Source organism: Kogia breviceps, chromosome 3 (genome assembly GCF_026419965.1).
Source record: "Kogia breviceps isolate mKogBre1 chromosome 3, mKogBre1 haplotype 1, whole genome shotgun sequence".
Taxonomy (NCBI): Eukaryota; Metazoa; Chordata; class Mammalia; order Artiodactyla; family Physeteridae; genus Kogia; species Kogia breviceps.
In genome coordinates, this window is record NC_081312.1 from 25,167,808 (window position 1) to 25,188,455 (window position 20,648).

General features: G+C 41.1%; 1 protein-coding gene across 1 annotated transcript in view; it reads left to right on the forward strand.

Moving 5' to 3' along the window:
* The first annotated feature begins 2,926 nt into the window (after window positions 1–2,926).
* SNW1 (SNW domain containing 1) overlaps window positions 2,927–20,648 on the forward strand; it is a 55,264-nt gene continuing 37,542 nt past the window's right edge. The window contains exon 1 of the mRNA XM_059057629.2: window positions 2,927–3,078. The gene's annotated coding sequence lies outside the window, so the exon portion shown is untranslated. The remainder of the gene's footprint in view (window positions 3,079–20,648) is intronic.

The window sequence follows — 20,648 nt, forward strand, 5'->3', positions numbered from 1 at the left end:
CTGTGAATGTTGGCTGCTAACAGCTCACAGCTGCCTCAGGCTCCAGAAAATTGATGGGCTGAAGGGAGCTGCCTCACCATGAAATATCTGGAAGGTGACATCCTCACACATTCCTACATCATGTTTTCAAGAAGATATCCTGTTTCTTGAATGATGGGGTGCGACAAACCGTTTCTTTGGCAGAAAACCAGGTCAGTCTAGGAAAATCTAGGACACCTGCAATTCCAGTCTGTGAGAGGCCATAGAGACCTCGTTGTCTCCCACTCCCTGCCTGGAAGGAACAGTTATTGGGGGGTCTACCATGACCCAGGTACCGAGCCACTATGAAGCACCACACCTTGTTTTGAGAATACTGATGTAAATAAAATGATGTCCCTGCCCCACTGAGAAGTCCATAGTTCAGTAGTAGACACAGATTTTTTTTTTAAATTTTACAATCAGTTTCAAAAGTGCTATATAGACAAATGTGTAAAGTAATACAGGGGGAGGGGCGAGCTCCTCTGTTCCTGCTACAATGGAGCACAGTGAAGTTCAGGATTCAGCAGCTGAGTTCCAGGGTGGACTCTCTCGCTTACTTGCTGAGAGACCCCAGGCAAGTCACTGATGGTATCTGCTGGCAAAAAAAGAGCCATTAAAATGCCCTTTAGAAGCCCAGAAGGATATACACCAACTTCATGGAAATTGGATTATAGAATTGCAGGTGGTTTTTATTTTCTTCTATTTGCTTTTCTACTTTTAAAATTTTCCACAGAGAATAAAATCCTTTTGAAATCAGAAAAAAAGAGAAACACTAAAATTTTTTAATGTGGTTCTCAGAAATAAGCTCCAAGGTGCAATCTTTTGAGGTATATACCCTCCTCCCCATACTTAATCTGCCTGTCTATCTATCTGGAAGTATTCCTCAAAGGGTAGTTTTTATGACTCATTCCAGATCAGGGGATGGAAATGTGTAAGATGATCCTGGAATATCTTGTCATACCAGAAAGCATGGAAGTTATTAGACTACTGGGGTTGGATCAAAAGGATTCAGAAGTCAACATGAAGAGCCTCCCACTTGTTAAAGGTGGGACAATTTGATCATCAGTTGGCTAAAATCATCAATGGATTGAAGCACATCAAATATGTTTAACTCCATAAAGTTTACGATACCTCCCCACCAAAAGGTCACCTCTGAAGAATATGAGGAAACCACTTAATTATTTTAAAAGCTGGTCAATAAAGAGAAAGAACTGAGTGAGCATCCATTCTCTCTTCCCTTTGTGATCTGTTCCAAAGGGTAGTCAAATAGTTGATGAAGGGAAAATTCTCTTTTACAGAATATTTCAACTAATAAATGTTAAAGGAATGATTGAACATCACCAATTTGCAATTACTAATGATTTATGGTGTAGCAATGATTATAAATGGCTGCTAACATCACAGGAAAGACAAGCAGACTTTGGATCTTCCTAACAGAAGTAAACACTACTATCTGTGAAGTTGCTTTATCCCTCCCCCCACCTCACCGCAAAAATAAACCAAAACAAAATCTGAATCCAACCAGGCTTTTATATCTAATTAAAAATTTACAGGAAATAGAGGAGAAACAACATCACAAAGATAGAAAGTAGAGGTTATAGGAAACTCTACAAGGCAAATGACCTAGTTTCTTCAACAAAATATTGCATAAAAAATAAATAAATAGGGCTTCCCTGGTGGCGCAGTGGTTGGGAGTCCGCCTGCTGATGCGGGGGGCGTGGGTTCGTGCCCCGGTCCGGGAGGGTCCCGCGTGCCGCGGAGCGGCTGGGCCCGTGGACCGTGGCCGTTGGGCCTGTGCGTCCGGAGCCTGCGCTCGGCAACGGGAGAGGCCGCGTCGGTGGGGGGCCCGTGTGCCACAAGTAAATAAATAAATAGATGGAGGGGGAACCTATAAGTAAAAGAGATATGACGTTACTGAACTCAGGTTCAGCTGCTCACCACTAGAAAATCAGTACTGGAGAGTGCTGGTAGAAATGGAAAACGCTGCTTTTAGTCAGAAAGCTGGCAATCTGGGGAGAAGGCAGACTCGTGTCCCCAAGCTAACTCTGAAGATTCTGCCTGCCCACGACAGTTTTTAAAGGGAAAAGGGGAAGTAATCTCAGTTAATCATTGAGTTCGGGGATCAGACGTAGCCATCTCCCACTGTGTGCAGGCTTGTCAACTCCTTGTGACCTTTCTTTAGATGCTACCTCGTTCACACAGTTTATTCGCGAGATTACTTATGGGGAAGCTGGGGAAGAGATCTGGTCATCTGTTAATTACTTATGCTTCGTTTCTACTTCTTTGATCTATGGAAAGAACTAACAGGTTAGGGAAGGTATTTTGTGATCAAAAGATTGGAAAGGTGTGCTTGGGCTGGAGATGAGTAGAGCCTGATGGGGCCTGGTTTAAGGTTAGTTACAATATAGCTTTGCTAAAGTGACAAAACAAAAAGGGGCCCCCTGCAGAGAGCTCTTTCCTGCCAAAAACTGCTTGTAAATCCCCACTTGTCAGAACATCATTCCATTTCTATGGGACTATGGGTGAAGATCTGTCTTCTTTTACTTCTTCATGCTAAAATAGGGCACCATATTCTCAGAGTGGAAGATGTTGACATGGGTCTGTAGCCTCTCTTGGCTGACAATTTTAGTTGCCTGCTTACATATATGGGCAGAACAAGCTACAATTATTTTGATGCCCACAAAGATATAGATTATTATGAGCAACAGTGTTAATCCCATTCTCTTAAGGCCACTTCTTGGAATTGTGCTAGCCATAGATTCAGTACTGCTCAAGATGGAGCAGCTTAAGTCAAGGCTGCAGTCTGGTCATCCCTCTGGGGCAGTTATAGTATCTGTAAAACAACTCAGATGCTGAAAGATTCTGTGACTCTTTTGTCCTGATTATTAACTACTCTTCTGTGACACAGGGAAGCCTGGGAGACTGCAGTTTTTCTACAAACAAGAGGCAGGGAACATGGAGGGGCCTTTGTACTTGGAGGGGCCCTGCAGGATTCTGCTCAGTTCCATGAGATATATCTACCAATCACAAGGGATAAAACTTACTTGGATCTCAATTCAGGTAAGCAAAACTCTGTGTGTGTGTGTGTGTGTGTGTGTGTGTGTGTGTGTGTGTGTGTGTAAAGCAAAACCAAGAACACATTAAAAAAAACATGTAAAGCCTAATTTTAAGACAATCAGGGAAATTCAAACACTGGATCTTTGATGATATCAAGGAATTATTTTTTTAAATTTAGGCGTGACAATGGTACTGTGGTTGTGGTTTTTAAACAGGAGTCTATCTTTTAGAGAAACATAATGAAAGTTTTACAAATGAAATATAATGTTTGAGATTTGCATGAAAATAATCCGGGAGAGGGAATAGGAAAGGGTATGATAAGCAAGATTGGCCCTGTGTTGAAAATTGTTAAAGTCGGTGGTGTATTCATCAGTTTCATTTTTCTGTGCTCTCTATTTTTGAATATCTTTGAAATTTTCATCAATAATATATTCTGGAAGTTCACAGCTGAAACGTGAAACTTTGAGAAAAGTAAAAGAAGAAAACTTACATTATCCATAATCTCACCTTGCAGAGATAATCACTACTATCATTTTACAGTATATTCTTCTTGACTTTTAAATAATATATAAAATAGAAATCCTGCTGTGAATATTGTTTTGTGATCTGCTTCTTTCACTTAAGATAGCATTTTTTCTTGCCATTAAAAATTCTAAAACATTAGTCTTAATAGCTGCAATAGTGTTTTAGTTCCTAACATTTATTTAATGAAAGCTCTGTTTTTACTGCTAAAAATTATTCTGCTACAAACATCCTTGAAAATCTTTCTTTGGGGGCACCCCTTATTTTTAAAAAGTAGAATTAGTGTTTAAAAGACAATAAACATTTTCAGGTATTTAATACATACCACCAAACTACTCTCTAGGAAGGTTATCCACTTAATGTCCTACCAATAGTGAGGTAGAATTCCCCTTTGCCCCAAATCTTACTCTTCTGGAAGAATTTAATTTTCCCTATTTAATAAAAAATTCTAAGTCAAAAGAGCAATTGGTAAGTGTATTGGAGCCAGATCTTTGAATCCTATTAACTGTGTGACATTGGGAGAGTTACTTAACATCTGTGGTCCTGGGAAAAGAACAGCACTGGGAAGTCATAACCATTAAATAAGGTCATACATGTAATGGTATATTATCTGTAAATTCCTAGCCACCATGCCTGGCTTGGCAGATGTTGGCTATAACTATCAACATTATCATTATCATTATTATTACATACTACCTTCCTATAGAATAAAATTCATATTTTTGTAACAGCTGTTTTCCTTTTCATGAAGAGGCCTTTTTACTTGTTCCTGCATTCAAGTCTATATTTAAGATAGCTTATGAATAAGTTAGGATGCCTTTGGTTGCATCCCCAAAAAAGCCCAAGTTAAGCCAATAGAGCTGCAGCACCCAGAGGTACGAAGGATTCAGAAGACGTGGTCTGACTGTCCTCAATAATTCCCTTGGGTCTGCCCATCTCTGGCTGTTGTTTTCAACCCCATACTGATGTCGCTAGAACAAGGCAGCTGTCAAATAAAAGAGACACAACTATATCTACATGTGTCTTTGCTCCCTTCCAGCTGGAAAAAGAAAAAATTCTTCCCCCCCCCCCACCCTCCAGTTAGATCTTGAGATGTATACTGATTGAGAAAACTGTTTTTGTTTTATTTAGTTTTCAGTTTGTGTGTGTGTGTGTGTGTGTGTGTGTGTGTGTGTGTGTTACTTGATAAGCAGATTCTCAAGGTAAAGGGCCAAGATGTAACGCACTATTGAATAAGGAGAACGAGCTGAGAGGACTTGCTGAAACAGGAACAGAATAAGGAACCCCAAAGCAGACCTACACATATGGTTACTTGCTACCTGACAGAGGCGGCCTGCAGAGCAGTGAGAAAAGAACAGATTTTTTAATAAATGGTGCTGATAAAATTGAGTATCCATGTAGAAAACTATTGAAATTGCACTTGTATCTCACCTCATACACAATAGTCAATTCCAGGTGGAATTGACCTAAGTGTAAAAGGGAAAACTATAAAGCTTTTACAAGATAGTACAGGAAAACATATTGAAGACCTTGAGACAGGGAAAAATTTCTTAAACAAGACACGAAAAGCACCACCATTATAGAAAAGATTCATAAATTTGCTTACCTAAGAATTAAAATTTGCTATTCATCAAAAGATACCATTGTTAGAGCAAAAAGACAAGCAGAGTAATAGAAAATACTTGCAATACTACAAAACAGACTCACAGATGTAGAACACAGACTTATTGTTGCCAAGGAGGTGGTGGGGGTGAGGGGATTGAGAGTTTGGGGTCAGCAGATGCAAACTATTATATAGAGAATGGACAAATAGCAAGGTCCTACTGTATAGCACTGGAAACTAGATTCAGTATCCTGTTATAAACCATAATGGAAAAGAATATGAAAAAGAATGTAAATATATGTATAACTGAATCACTTTGCTGTACAGCAAAAATTAACACAACATTGTAAATCAACTCTACTTCAATAAAATAAATTTTTAAAAAATTCTTGCAATAGACAAAGCACTAGTTTCCAAACCACGTGAAGAATTCTCACAAATCGACGAGAAAAAAACTTATCAACCAGTAAGAAATGGACAGGAAACTTGAACAGGATCTTCATAAAAGAGTAAATCAAAGACACTCCCCTCATCAGTAAGCATGGAAATGCAAATTAAAATCAACGCCATCGTTACATACCAGATGTAAAATTTTACATGATGAGTATATCAAGTGTTTGGGTGTGGGAATGTAAACTGAATCACCAACTTTGGAAAAGAGTTTGACATTATCTGGAAATAGGAAGATCCACATACCCTGTGACTCAGCAATCTACTCCTAAGTGTGTACCCCAAGAAACTGATGGGCAAATACCCAAAGTTGCACTATTCATTAATTACACCAAATTGGAAACAGCTCAGATGTTCAGCGACAGGAGAGCAAAGTCTTGGCTTGCCATTACACTCTCTAATAAAAATTAATTAATAATAGCTAATCTTTTTATGAGGTATGGTTGCATAATAGCTAATCTTATTGGGCACTTGCCATGTGCTAAACACTGTTTTAGGGTTTTAATATATAAATAATCATTAAAAATACGAATACAGAATTTACTATGTGCCAGGTACTGTTCTAAATAGGTTTCATATATTTAGTTATTTTATCTCCACACTTAACCTATGAAGAAGTCCCTGTAAGCAGCTTTTGGCAGGAAAAAAGAGCTCTCTGCAGGAGGCACCCTTTTGTCTTGTCACTAACCTTAAGTCAAGCACCCCCATGCTCTACTCATCTCTGGCGCTAGCACACCTTTCAAATCTTCTAATCACGCAATACCTTGCCTAACTTGTCGGTTCTTTCCGTAGATCAAGGAAGTAGAAATGAAGAATAAGTAATTAACTGATGACCAGATCTCTTCCCCAGCTTCCCCCTCAGTAATCTCACGAATACACTGTGTGAACAAGATAGCATCTAAAGAAAGATTACCAGGAGTCGACAAGCCTGCACACAGTGAGAGATGGCTATGAGTCCAACCCCCTATCTCAGGGATTGACGGAGATTACTTCCCCTTTTCCCTTTAAAAACTTTCATGACTGAGCAGAATCGTCGGAGGTGGTTTTGTGGGACACAGAGTCCACCATTTCCGCAGATTGCTGGCATTCTGATTAAAAGCAGCTTTCCTTTCTACCAACATTTGTCTCTCTCTCTCGAGTATTGATTTTTCCAGCGGCAAGCAGCTGGACCTGATTCAGTAACAATGCAATTATTATCCTCATTTTTCAAATGAGGAAATTGAGGTCAAGAAGTTAACTAACTTGCTCAAGATCACACAACCGTTAGTGGTAAAGTTGGGAGTCTGCCTTCATGGAGCATAACTAGAAAAGGGTCTAAAGCAGAACCTTAAGAAAAACCAGCAGATTAGGAGTTAATGCGTAAAGAGAGGCTAAGGAATCTTTTTACAAGATAAGGGGAGAGAGACAAAAGTCCCTTGTGGCTTCTATTTATCTCAGAGGGAGTGTGAGGAAACTTGGAGCAGAGATTTTTTTTTAGTATCAGCTTTACTGAGATATAATTCCACATACCATAAAATTCACCTTCTCAAAGTGTACAATTCAGGGACTTCCCTGGTGGTCGAGTGGTAAAGAATCTGCCTTCCAATGCAGGGGACGCAGGTTCGATCCCTGGTCAGGCAACTAAGATCCCACATGGCGCGGGGCAACTGAGCCCGTGTGCCACAAACTACAGAGCCCAGGCGCTCTGGACCCCACGTGCCACAACTACAGAGAAGCCCTCGCCACAACGAAGAACCCACGTGCCGCAACAATACAGAAACATCCCGCATGCCACAACTGAGACCTGACGCAGCCAAAAAATAAAAATAAAAAAAATCTGCTAGCAAAATAAAGTAAGACTAATATAGCTATTTAAAAAGAAGTGTACACACTACCAAATGTAAATTAGATAGCTAGTGGGAAGCTGCAGCATAGCACAGGGAGTTCACCTCTGTGCTGTGTGACCACCTAGAGGGGTGGGATAGGGAGGGTGGGAGGGAGGGTGACACAAGAGGGAAGAGATATAGGAACATATGTATATGTATAACTGATTCACTTTGTTGTAAAGGAGAAACTAACACACTATTGTAAAACAGTTATACTCAAATAAAGATGTTAAAAAAAAAAGAAGTGTACAATTCAGTGGGCTTTATTATATTAACAGAGTTGTACAACCATCACCACTATCTAATGTTAGGACTTTTTTAAGACTCCAAAAAGAAACCTGTACCACTAGCAGTCACTTCTCCTTCCCAGTCTCCCCTTCCTGTCCTCCGACCCTGGCCCTAAGCCCCCGGCAACCACTAATGTACATTCTATACAGATAGGCCTATTCTGGACATTTCATATACATAGAATCATATAATATCCTGTCTTTTGTGGCTGGCTTCTTTCATTTAGCATCATGTTTTCAAGATTCATGTATGATGTATCACCTATGGGTACTTCATTCCTTCTTATTGCTGAAGAATATTCTATTGTATGAATATATGTAACACATTTTGTTTACCCACTCATCAGTTGATGGACATTTGGGTTGTTTCCACATTTTGGCTATTATGAATAATGCTGCTATGAACACTGTGTACCAGTTTCAATGTGAACATATATTTTCATTTCTCTTGGGTATACACCTAGGAGTGGAATTTCTGGGTCATATGGTAACTCTATGCTTAGCATTTTAAGGAACTGCCGGACTGTATTCCAAACTGACTGCATCATTTTACATTCCCACCAACAATGTATGAGAGTTTCAATTTCTCTACATCCTCTCTGGTACTTGTTGTCTGCCTTTTTTGATTATAGCCATCCTCGTGGGTGTGGAGTGGTATCTTATTGTGGTTTGGAGCAAATTTATCTTTTTTTCTGGACCACAGTGCATGGCTTACAGGGTCTCAGTTCTCAGTTCCCTGACCAGGGACTGAACCCATGCCACGGTGGTGAAAGCCCCGAATCCGAACCACTAGGCCACCAGGGAACTCCCTGGAGCAAATTTCTTGACTATAGGTTGAACTTCACCTTGAATGTTCTCTTCCATCCTCAGCTTTCACCCAGCCTTTGCCAAGTCTCTCAGACCCCTCGTAAGAATGGGCTCCTGATGCCCTCAAAAAAAAAAAAAAAATTCTCAGTCTACCCACTATGAAGAACATTATTTTTCCTATGGGCTGAGCCTGACCCTGACCCTGACCATTCAGACAGGTTTCCACTCTCATGTTGAAAGGAGCTAGATTCCTCCTCTCTCCACTTTTCTGGATTCTCCCAGAATTACTCTCACTTCACCTCTGGAGGCTTCTCTTTACTGCCCTGGGAGGAATTTAACTTGCTTTTGTTAGGAACAGCATTTAGGGTGGAACAGCATTTAGGGTGGTTATTTTGTAAGGGAATATAAATTCTACCTGCCACACGAACTCTGACTTCTATTATTTAAACACTAAAATATTCTCAGCCCCTCATCTGAAGAAATAGCCCTATATTATTGTTGGTGTATAATTGGGTGATGGGTATAAAGAATTCTTCTATCAGGAACCTCTGCTGATGGGATTTTGACAGGTGGTCCCCAAGGGTATATGTGTGTCTGGTGAGTCAAGGAGAATCTCGGGATATGCGTGCAGGTAGTATATGGAGCGAGGAAGTCTCAGCCATCAGCTGGGTTCAGTCATCTTTTCTTTCCCAGTGATGAGAGAGCCAGAGACTCCACTTGCCCCTGGGACGGGGTCTGGGTAGAAAGTTAAAGGCAGGTGAATAGATCAAAGAACAGACAGGCTGTGGCTGCTACCTCTGAACCCTTTCCCATGCTGTTCCGTCAGCTCAAACAGCTCCCCAACTCCACCCCCCACCCAAACCTCTGACACTGTCCTCTGGGTCTCACCTACTAATGGCACATGATCTTGGAAGCATCCTCTGAAGCCCCAGGCTCTGCTAAGTGCCTCTCCTTTGTACTTCCAAAGCATCTGGGGCTTACCTCCAGACCACACTCTGATGAGGTTACCTCTTTATACCAGGGGTTGCAAACTCAAATGCCTACAGAGGCCAGAAAGATAAGAAAAATAAATGAAGCAGGTCAGACATGATAATAATCCTGGCTTTTAAACGAAAACAAAAAATTCATCTGTTTTCCTTAAATCACACAGTTCCCTTGATCTACCTTTTGTTTTCTGTCAAGAGCATCCTAGGTACATGAAGCATGTCACTTCCTTTACTAAAGAAAACAGTGCAGGGACTTCCCTGGTGGTCCAGTGGTTAAGACTCTGTGCTCCAACTGCGGGGGCAATGGGTTCAATCCCTGGTCGGGGAACTAAGATCCTGCATGCACACGGTGCGGCCAAAAAAAAAAAGAAAAGAAAACAGTGCACAACTGCAACCGTGAATGGCCACTGACTCCCTCAGATACAATAGGGAGTGGTGGGGACTATGGCCCACATTCCCACATTGGCAAACTGCCTCCTAGATGTTTGCTGCCATGTGAGACTATAGGCCCGGTATTGCCATCTCTACTAGCTTTCCAAAGCTGGAAATACATATTTTTATTAAAATCTCCCAATTTTTAAATGTCCACAACTAATTCAAAAGTTTTGAAGCATGTGTGGACCAACAGAACACTTCTGAAGGCCAGATTCAGCCCACAAGCCCCAGATCTACTAACTGCCTGGTCTTTAGGACTCAGACTGTGCCGTATTTAACTCCAAGTCCCCCCAGATTAGCACAGGGTCTGGAACAGAGAAAGCACTTGATATGTTTTTAAAGGAAAACACCTGATAGGCCTTCCCTGGTGGCGCAGTGGTTGAGAATCCGCCTGCCGATGCAGGGGACACGGGTTCGTGCCCCGGTCCGGGAAGATCCCATATGCCGCGGAGCGACTGGGCCCGTGAGCCATGGCCGCTGAGCCTGCGCGTCCGGAGCCTGTGCTCCGCAACGGGAGAGGCCACGACAGTGAGAGGCCCGCATACCACAAAAAAACCAAACAAACAAACCAAAAAAAACACCTGATATTCATTTAGTACTCACTGGACCAAGCACTTACGCACTTTATTATCTCATAGCATCCTCAAAGCTTGATGAGGTAGGTAGACTTGCTAAAGGTTATAGAACTAGGAAGCAAGGGAGGTAGGACTCGAACTCAGGTCTGTCTGACTCCAAATTTTTAGAAAGGTACCCTCTTCCACTTGGGAGCCAGTATGGAACAGTGGTTAAGACCATATTTGGGGGGTTTAAGTCACTTTGCAGATTTGTCACTTTCCATTTGTCTCTTGGGCAATTTACATAACATCTCTAAGCCTCCATTTCCCAATCTGTAAAATGGGGATAAATAAGAGTTAACTACTCATAGGGCTGTTGTGAGAGTTAAATGAAATAAATAGATACAGAGGAGCTCATCAACACACAATAACTATTCTTATTGTCCCCATATTTTCCCACTTATGGTTACTAAATCATAGCCATCCACGCCCACATCATTTCTTTAGTACACAAACAGGCATATTTTAGTGGACTATCTTGTTACAAGACAAGAGAAAAGACAAGGAAGTAATGTAAGGAGTCACTTCAGGTATCAGATGGCTACCTTCTGAGCCAGCAGCACACTTGATAGGAATGAAAACGATCAAAATAAATGACAGTGCTCAGGGCAAGGGGCAAATTGTTCCCCCGCCAGGCTGTTCAATAGAAAAAGGAATAGTTATCTTGGGTCTAAAGCTTCGTCCCCACTGGAGTCTTGTGTTTCAAATCCCCTTGAGATTAGAACCAACTTTCAAAAAGAATAATTAAATCTGGAAAGAAATGGGGTCAGCAGGTCTCGCAGTGCTTTCAGTCAGGAGGTCTCAGAGCTGGAGGAGGGAAGTAGCTGCCAGCAAAGCTGCTTTCCTCCATATCAACCCAAAGAACTGCTCATTCCCAGGAAGAAGACATAGGAGCACCTCACCACACACAAGTTGAACTTAACTTTGTCATCTACAGTCAAAAAATTGATTCTATTCATAAATTGATGCATCTCAGAACACTTTTGACTTGCTTAATAAAAAAATTAGTCAGCTTTTCTGCCGGGCCGTCAAAGAAGGAAGGCGCCTCGGGCACCGTCGGCCTTGTGGGCAGGGCGGCAGCGCCTGCGGGCCTGTCGCCGGGCTCTTTGAGGCGGGGGTTGGGGGGGGGGGGAAGGTCCCTGCGGTGTTAGATCCTTGTCTTTTTTTCTGCCGGGAACCCGGCTCCGAGCCAGAGCGCGTGGGGCCCGCGCCCGGGGCCTCCATCCCGGTGCCCTCTGTCCACTGCCGGGCGCAGCGGAGCGGTAGGCGCGGCCTTAGCCTCAAGGTCGTGTCAGGAGGCCCCCTTCCTCTCCCCCTCCCCAGTTGACGCAGCCTCGAGCTTTCCTCCGCGCCTTCTGCTCAGTCGCATTTTTGGAGCGTTGTCGGCGTTTGTTCCCGCATCTCCCTTTGTAAATATGCTCTGGAGACGTGGCATTGAAGTTGGAGAAGAATCCGTACAGTATAGGAGGCCCTGAGACGGTAAATGCCGGTTATATTCTTAGATGCTTCGGGTCACAGAGATGTGTATTTCCGGATACAATACAGAAGAAACCGGTCAAGAAATGGGAGACTGGAAGAACTTTTGCCTCTTCAAAAGCAAAGGTACAACAGAGCCTATGAGTTGAAGATGAATGAAGGTCGTTGTGATAAATGTTTTCCAAAAGCTTGTCACAGAGGATGGCTGTGAAAAAACCACCAGGAGGACAGCTGTGCACGTAACAAGCATATAAGTACCTGCAGATGAATGTTCAAGTCCTTAGCAGTGGTGTTTAAAAATTCTTCATTGCCTCAAAGGTGTGGCATACAACATTTTGGAAGGGAAAATGAAGAATTGGTCAAGAAGACATGAATTAAAGTAAATGACAAAAATTAATATTTTATTTAACATTGATCATCTCACAATAAATTATGTAGAAAAATATTTTAAAAATGGGTCACATTTAGTAATCATATAAAAACAGAGATTGTATTCATGATAACAAAGAAATGAAATACCTAAGAATTGATATCCTGAGAGATGCGTACAATCTATGTAAAGAAAACTTCAATATGTTATTGGAAGAGATGAAAGACGATTTCAATACATCAAAGTCTAAACAGTGTTCCTAAGATATAAAATTGTAAGGATATCAGCTCTCAAAGTTAACTTTTTTTTTTTTTTTTTTTTTTGCGGTACGCGGGCCTCTCACTGTTGTGGCCTCTCCCGTTGCGGAGCACAGGCTCTGGACACGCAGGCTCAGCGGCCATGGCTCACGGGCCCAGCCGCTCCGTGGCATGTGGGATCTTCCCGGACCGGGGTCACAAACCCGTGTCCCCTGCATGGGCAGACGGACTCCCAACCACTGCACCACCAGGGAAGCCCTCAAAGTTAATTTATGGTCAACTCAATGACAATCAATATTCCTACAGACTTTTTAAAAAGAACTCAACAAAATAATTCTAAATTTCATTTGGAAAAAAAATGAATGGAGGGATAGCATACTCTTATTCACTTATTTATTCATTTTATTAATTTTGCATTTTGACTGCTTTTACTTCTTTATTGAGATATATTTCACATTTCAAAAAATTCACCTTTTCAAAGTGTACAGATCAGTGGTTTTTAGTATATTCATAGAGTTGTGTCAACATCAGCACTCTATAATTTTTCTTCTTTTTTTTCTTTCTTTTTTTGACCTGGGCCCTTGGTAGTGAAAGCACAGAGTCCTAACCACTAGACCACCAGGGAATTCCCTATAATTTTTCAATATTCAAAAAAAAAAAACCTGTACCCATTAGCTATCACTCACCTTTCCCATCCCCCATTTCCACACAATTCAGCCCCAGGTAACTATTAATCTACTTTTGTCTCTATGCATTTGTCTATTCTGGAAAATTTATGTAAATAGAATTATACAATATCTGGCCTTTTGTGACTCCTTTCTTTCACTTAGCACAATGTTTTCAAGGCTTCTGTAGTAAAGGATTTAACCTTGCCGAAACAGAGATCTGGCCTTTGTCCTTAGCTTTGGGGAGGCAATCTCTAAGCTCTTGAAATGTCATGCCTAATAGGAGTGCCTTTGTTTTCCTGGTAGCCTTGAGTCACCAGATAGTCTAATAATACAATTTAGGGGGGAAGCTGCTCACATCAAATAGTCTTACAGTGGGGACTGGCCAGAAAGACCAATAATGTGATTTAGCATGGTGGCTTTAGGTCACACAGTATCAGTAAATATCTGGAGGGGCTGGAGACTGAGATCGTCCACACAGGCAGTCAATCACCCCTACGTGATGGAGGCTCAATAAAAACTCTGGACACCAAGGCTCAGGTGAGCTTCCCTGCTTATTGTCACACATTGATGCCAGGAGAGAAATGCTGTTGGGCTGCACATGGAGAAGACAACTGGATTCTCCATGCTTGGAATCCTCCTGGACTCTGCCCTATACACCTTCCCTTAGCTACTTTTCATCTAGATCCTTTTGCTATAATAAACCATAAAATGAATATAACACCTTTCAGTAAATTCTATGTGTCCTTCTAATGAATTATCAAAACTGAGAGTGGCTTTAGGAATCCCCAAATTTGCTGTTGGTGTTAGAAGTGAAGGTAACCTCTTACTGACTGCTCCCTCTAACTGCAAGTTGGCTAAACTCACTCAAGGTTTGTTCATATTTTAGCATGTATCACTATTACACTACTTTTTATTGCCAAATAATATTCCATTATATGGATATTTCACACTTTGTTTATCCTTTCATCAGTTGATGGACATTTGTATTGTTTCTACTTTTTGGTTTTTACGAATAATGCTGCTATGAACATTTGTGCACAAGTTTTTGTATGGATGTATGTTTTCAATTCTCTTAGGTATATACCTAGAAGTAGAATTGCTGGGTCATATGGTAACTTTATGTTTAATTTTTTGAGGAACTGCCAAACTGTTTTCCAAGGTGGCTGCACCATTTTCTAATACCAACAGCAATGTATGAGGGCTCCAATTTCTCCATATCCTCATCAATACCTGTTATTGTCTGTCTTTTTCATTTTACTCATCCTAATGAGAATGAATTGGTATCTCTGTAGTTTTGATTGGCATTTCCCTGATTGCTAATTATTTTGAGCAAATTTTCATGTGATTATTGGCCATTCACATATTTTCTTTGAAGAAATGTCTACTTAAATCCTTTGCCCATTCTTTTAATTGGGTTATTTGTCTTTTTGTTGTTGACTTGTAAGAGTTCCTCTGACTACAAGTTCCTTATCAGATATATGATTTGCAAATATTTTCTCCCATTCTGTAGGTTGTCTTTTTACTTTCATGATGGTGTCCTTTGAAGCACAAAAGTTTTAAATTTTCATGAAGCCCAATTTGTCTATTGTTTTCTTTTGTTGTTCAGGTTTATTGGCTGATAGTAGACTACATTATAGAAGTTTTACTAATTTTCTTAGGAGTATTAATGACAATGTGGTTACAAAGAGAATGCCCTTATTTTTAGGAGATGCCTGCTGAAGGGTTTGGGAATGAAATGTGTACCACTTTATGACACTGACATTTTGAAGATTCCAGGCCAGTGGTCCTATAAAATGTCTCATATTCTGGATTTTTCTGATTGTTTCCTCATGCTATTTAACCAATTTCTCTATCTCCTGAATTTCTTGTGAGGTCAAAGTTAGGTCTAGCTTGATCAGGTAATTTAGGAACATCCTGTCAGAAGCACCTAATATCAAATTGTCCCTCGATCCAGATTTCTTCACTATAAAGGTACATTTTTTCTTTCGCAGTTAATAAGTAATCTGTGAGTCTAGCCTTTTAAACTGTGCTTCAGTACAAATCAGTACTTTGATTTAAAAAAATTTTTTTTAAGATTTTGAAGGCATATGAAAGGCTTCTAAAAAGGCAGGACAGGCTTCCCTGGTGGCGCAGCGGTTGGGAGTCCGCCTGCCGATGCAGGGGACACGGGTTCGTGCCCCGGTCCGGGAAGATCCCACGTGCCGCGGAGCGGCTGGGCCCGTGAGCCGTGGCCGCTGCACCTGCGCGTCCGGAGCCTGCGCTCCGCAACGGGAGAGGCCACACAGCAGTGAGAGGCCCGCGTACCGCAAAATAATTAAAAAAAAAAAAAAAAAAAAAAAAAAAAAAAGGCAGGACAGTGCTACTTTTCACCAGGGAATGAATATAAATAAAGCAGCAATAACTAAAACATAATGGCATCAGAACATAAAATACTGGCATTGCAATAAATAAAAACATGCATCATACAGGAGAATAGAATGTTAGTTCGAAGGTACCCTAGAAATAAAATTGAGTTTAACTGTCTCACTTTACATATGCAAAACCTGAAGCTCAAGAAGCTTAATAAATGTTGTTAAGGCCAATTAAATTAAGTCCAGAAAATAATAATAATTTTTTGAGTACTTACTCTATCCTGGACATTATTCCAGCACTTTACATGATTAAATTAATTAATGAGTTCATTTAATTATCCCAACAGCTTTATGAGAATAGATTATAATTACTTTCCCCATTTTTTTGGCCAGCAAGAAATTTAGACAGAAGTTAAGTGACTTGCCCTAATTCCCTAGTAAATTAGGGAGCTGGGATGCGGACCCAGGAGAGCTGACTCCAGAATCTGTGTGTTTAAGAGCTCCACGCTTCTACCTCACAAGTTATGTCACCGTAGCTGTGGGGCCACAGATAGTTAGGAATCAAATTAGGCCCACTGAGGATGAACTCCTCCCTCTATCTGGAATACCAAGAGTGGAGTCAGTTGATCGTTCCTCATAATCTGGAGCATCACCAATTCTAGCCTACACTGGGCAGTCTATTATGAGCAGGCAGCTGCTACTTACCTGTGGTAATAAGGGAAGAATGCTACAAGGATGATCCAGAACAGCTGGACACAAGCACCCTCCCCACAAAACTGAATAAAGTACTTGGCCTTGGGGTATAATATCATGTTATTTTTTCAGTAGATTTGCCTTCTTAATCATGTTTTGCTAAGATTGCTATTAAAGTCATTTGCTATTCTCTATACACCCCATGGACAGCTAATGAAACTTAAAAGCTTTTGCACAGCAAAGGAAACCAAAAACAAGACCAAAAGACAACCCTCAGAATGGGAGAAAATAGTTGCAAATGAAGCAACTGACAAAGGATTATTTTCTAAAATTTACAAGCAGCTCATGCAGCTCAGTAACAAAAAAACAAACAACCCAATCCAAAAATGGGCAGAAGACCTAAATAGACATTTCTCCAAAGAAGATATACAGATTGCCAACAAACACATGAAAGCATGCTCAACATCATTAATCATTAGAGAAATGCAAATCAAAACTACAATGAGATATCATCTCACACCGGTCAGAATGGCCATCATCAAAAAATCTAGAAACAATAGATGCTAGAGAGAGTGTGGAGAAAAGAGAACCCTCTTGCACTGTTGCTGGGTATGTAAATTGATAGAGCCACTATGGAGAACAGCATGGAGTTCCTTAAAAAACTACAAATAGAACTACCATACGACCCAGCAATCCCACTACTGGGCATATACACTGAGAGAACCATAATTCAAAACGAGTCATGTACCAAAATGTTCATTGCAGCTCTATTTACAATAGCCAGGACATGGAAGCAACCTAAGTGTCCATCAACAGATGAGTGGATAAAGAAGATGTGGCACATATGTACAATGGAATATTACTCAGCCATGAAAAGAAATGAAATTGAGTTGTCTGTAGTTAGGTGGATGGACCTAGAGTCTGTCATACAGAGTGAAGTAAGAAAGAGAAGAACAAGTATTGTATGCTAACACATATGTATGGAATAGAAAAAAAATGGTTCTGAATAACCTAGGGGCAGGACAGGAATAAAGACGCAGATGTAGAGAATGGACTTGAGGACACGGGGAGGGGGAACGGTAAGCTGGGACGAAGTGAGAGAGTGGCATGGATTTATAAATACTACCAAATATAAAATAGATAGCTAGAGGGAAGCAGCAGCATAGCACAGGGGGATCAGCTCGGTGCTTTGTGACCACCTCGAGGGGTGGGATAGGGAAGGTGCGAGGGAGATGCAAGAGGGAGGAGATAAAGGGATATATGTATATGTATAGCTGATTCACTTTGTTATAAAGCAGAAACTAACAAACTATTATAAAGCACTTATACTCCAATAAAGATGTTTTAAAAAAGACTGGGGGAAGAACAAGTATTATGGGAGCACAGAAAATAACCTTTTTGTTGTAAATTATAATAAACTCAAGCTAGTTTAAGAAACAAAATAATTTACTGGCTCACTTGGTTAAAAAAATTCAAGGTGGTGTGGTCTTTAGGCAGTGCTGGATCCAAGAACTCCCATGATGTTGTTCAGAGGTCTCAACCTCTATCAATCTCTTACTCTCCTTCTCTTTACTCTCTGGTCTCTCCTTTTTGCATGGCGGCTTCATTCTTCCCTGTCATAGGCTCTTGCTTTATGCCAGGAAAGACAGATACTGGTAAATCACACCTACAACCTTATAGCTTCTGATCCAAAAGAAAGGCATATGCTTTCTCTCCTAATTCCATTGATCAAACCTCTAGCAATACTCTCTCAGTCTCCTTACTGGTTCCTCCCATCTCCCCAACTTCTAAACTCCAGAAGTCTGTCCTTGGACTACTTCTCTTCTGTACCCACACTCCCTCCATTGGTAATCTCATCTGGTATCATGAATGTAAGTACTATCTGTCTCCAAACTAGAACATTTCCCCCATACTTCAAACTTGTATACAGACTGCCTACTTGACACATTTACTTGGCTGTCTAACAAGGCATTTCAAATGTAACATGTTCAAAACCAAATTCCTGATCTTCCTCCCTCCCCCGCCAAATGTGACCCTCTTGCAGTTTTCCCATCTCAGTAAATGGCAACTCTATCCTGGTTGGAGTCATCCTTGATTACTCTCTTTCATACCTCACATCAATTCCATCACCAAAATTTGTTGCTTAGGGCTTCCCTGGTGGCACAGTGGTTGAGAGTCCGCCTGCCGATGCAGGGGACACGGGTTCGTGCCCTGGTCCGGGAGGATCCCACATGCCGCGGAACGGCTGGGCCCGTGAGCCATGGCCGCTGAGCCTGCATGTCTGGAGCCTGTGCTCCGCAACGGGAGAGGCCACACAGTGAGAGGTCCGCATACCGCAAAAAATAAATAAATAAGTAAATAAATAAATTTGTTGCTTATACCTTCAAAATAGATCCAGATTCCAACTTCTTACCATATCCACTACTAACTCCCTGCCTAAGCCATCAACATCTCTCCCCAAATTATCTCAAAAGCTACGCATTGGTCTCCCCATTTCCTTCCTTGCTTCTTGGAATCCATGTTTAACATAGTAGTCATAATGATCGTCTTAAAAACATACGTCAGATCAAGTTTTTTCTCTGTTCAGAACCTGCGATGTAATCTCTATATACTTCAAAGGAGTGATCTCCAAGATATATTAACAAGTGGAAAAAAGCAAAGTGAAGAAAAGTGTGTATGGTATCTGCTACTTGTCTAAGAAAGAAAAAGAAGTATAAAAAATATATATGGGGACTTCCCTGGTGGTGCAGTGGTTAAGAATCCGCCTGCCAATTCATGGGACATGGGTTCAAGCCCTGGTCTGGGAAGATCCCATATGCATGGAGCAACTAAGCCCACGCTCAACTACTGAGCCTGCTCTCTAGAGCCCACAAGCCACAACTATGGAGCCTGCATGCCACAACTACTGAAGACTGTGCACCTAGAGCCTGTGCTCTGCAACAAGAGAAGCCACTGCAATGAGAAGCATGCTCACCGCAACTAAGAGTGGCCATCTTTCATCACAACTAGAGAAACCCACATGCAGCAACGAAGACCCAACACAGCCAAAAAATAAATAAATTAATTAATTAAATTTATAAAACAATATATATGTACTTATTTGTGTATACTTTTAAATGGAAGGATAAACTATAAAAAATATTTTAAAATGTTATCTACAGGGTGAGGAAAGGAAAAAGAAGGAAGAGACAGGGAAATAATCTAGACTTCTCTAAATGTACTACCTGCTTGGTAAATTTTGGATTTGAAACCATATAACCGTTTCACAAAACTATATATATTTTATTTATTTATTTATTTATTTATTTGCGGTATGAGGGCCTCTCGCTGTTGTGGCCTCTCCCGTTGCGGAGCACAGGCTCCGGACGCCCAGGCTCAGGGGCCACGGCTGACGGGCCAAGCCACTCCGCGGCATGTGGGATCTTCCCTGACCGGGGCACGAACCCGTGACCCCTGCATCAGCAGGCAGACTCTCAACCACTGCGCCACCAGGGAAGCCCCACAAAACTATTTCTTTTTTTTTTTTTTTTTTTTTTACGGCAGCTCCCAAAAATCCAAAGCAAAATGAAATATTCAGACCTAACTGGGTATCAAGTTAGTGGCATAATCACACACGGAGGAATTATTACACGTCACTTTAAAGCAATGCAACCTGACTGTACATGCCTAGAGAGATATACCCTGAGGACAAAAAAGACTTGAAAAACAATTCAGAAACTATTATCATTAGGCATATGTTTAGTAATCATATTAGAAATGTTATTCTGAAACCATTATGTATATAGTAGTATAAGGCAAATGAATAATTAAGTTAACACCATTAGGTACTGAGATTTTCAGAAGAGATACACATATAAAATCAAAGTAAAATCTGTATAATCCTAAACTTGGATTGGAATTTTAGTATAAATGCATGATGCATTTTCTCAAAAAATATGTGTATATGTGAATTTTTTAGCTCTGTCCACTGAAAAGCCTTACAAACAATAATTGCCCAGTAACGATGAGCATTTAGCATCCAGATTGTTTTATTTTTTTACTTATTTATTTATTTTGGTACGTGGGCCTCTCACTGTTGTGGCCTCTCCCGTTGCGGAGCACAGGCTCCAGACGCGCAGGCTCAGTAGCCGTGGCTCACGGGCCTAGCCGCTCCGAGGCATGTGGGATCTTCTCGGACCGGGGCACAAAC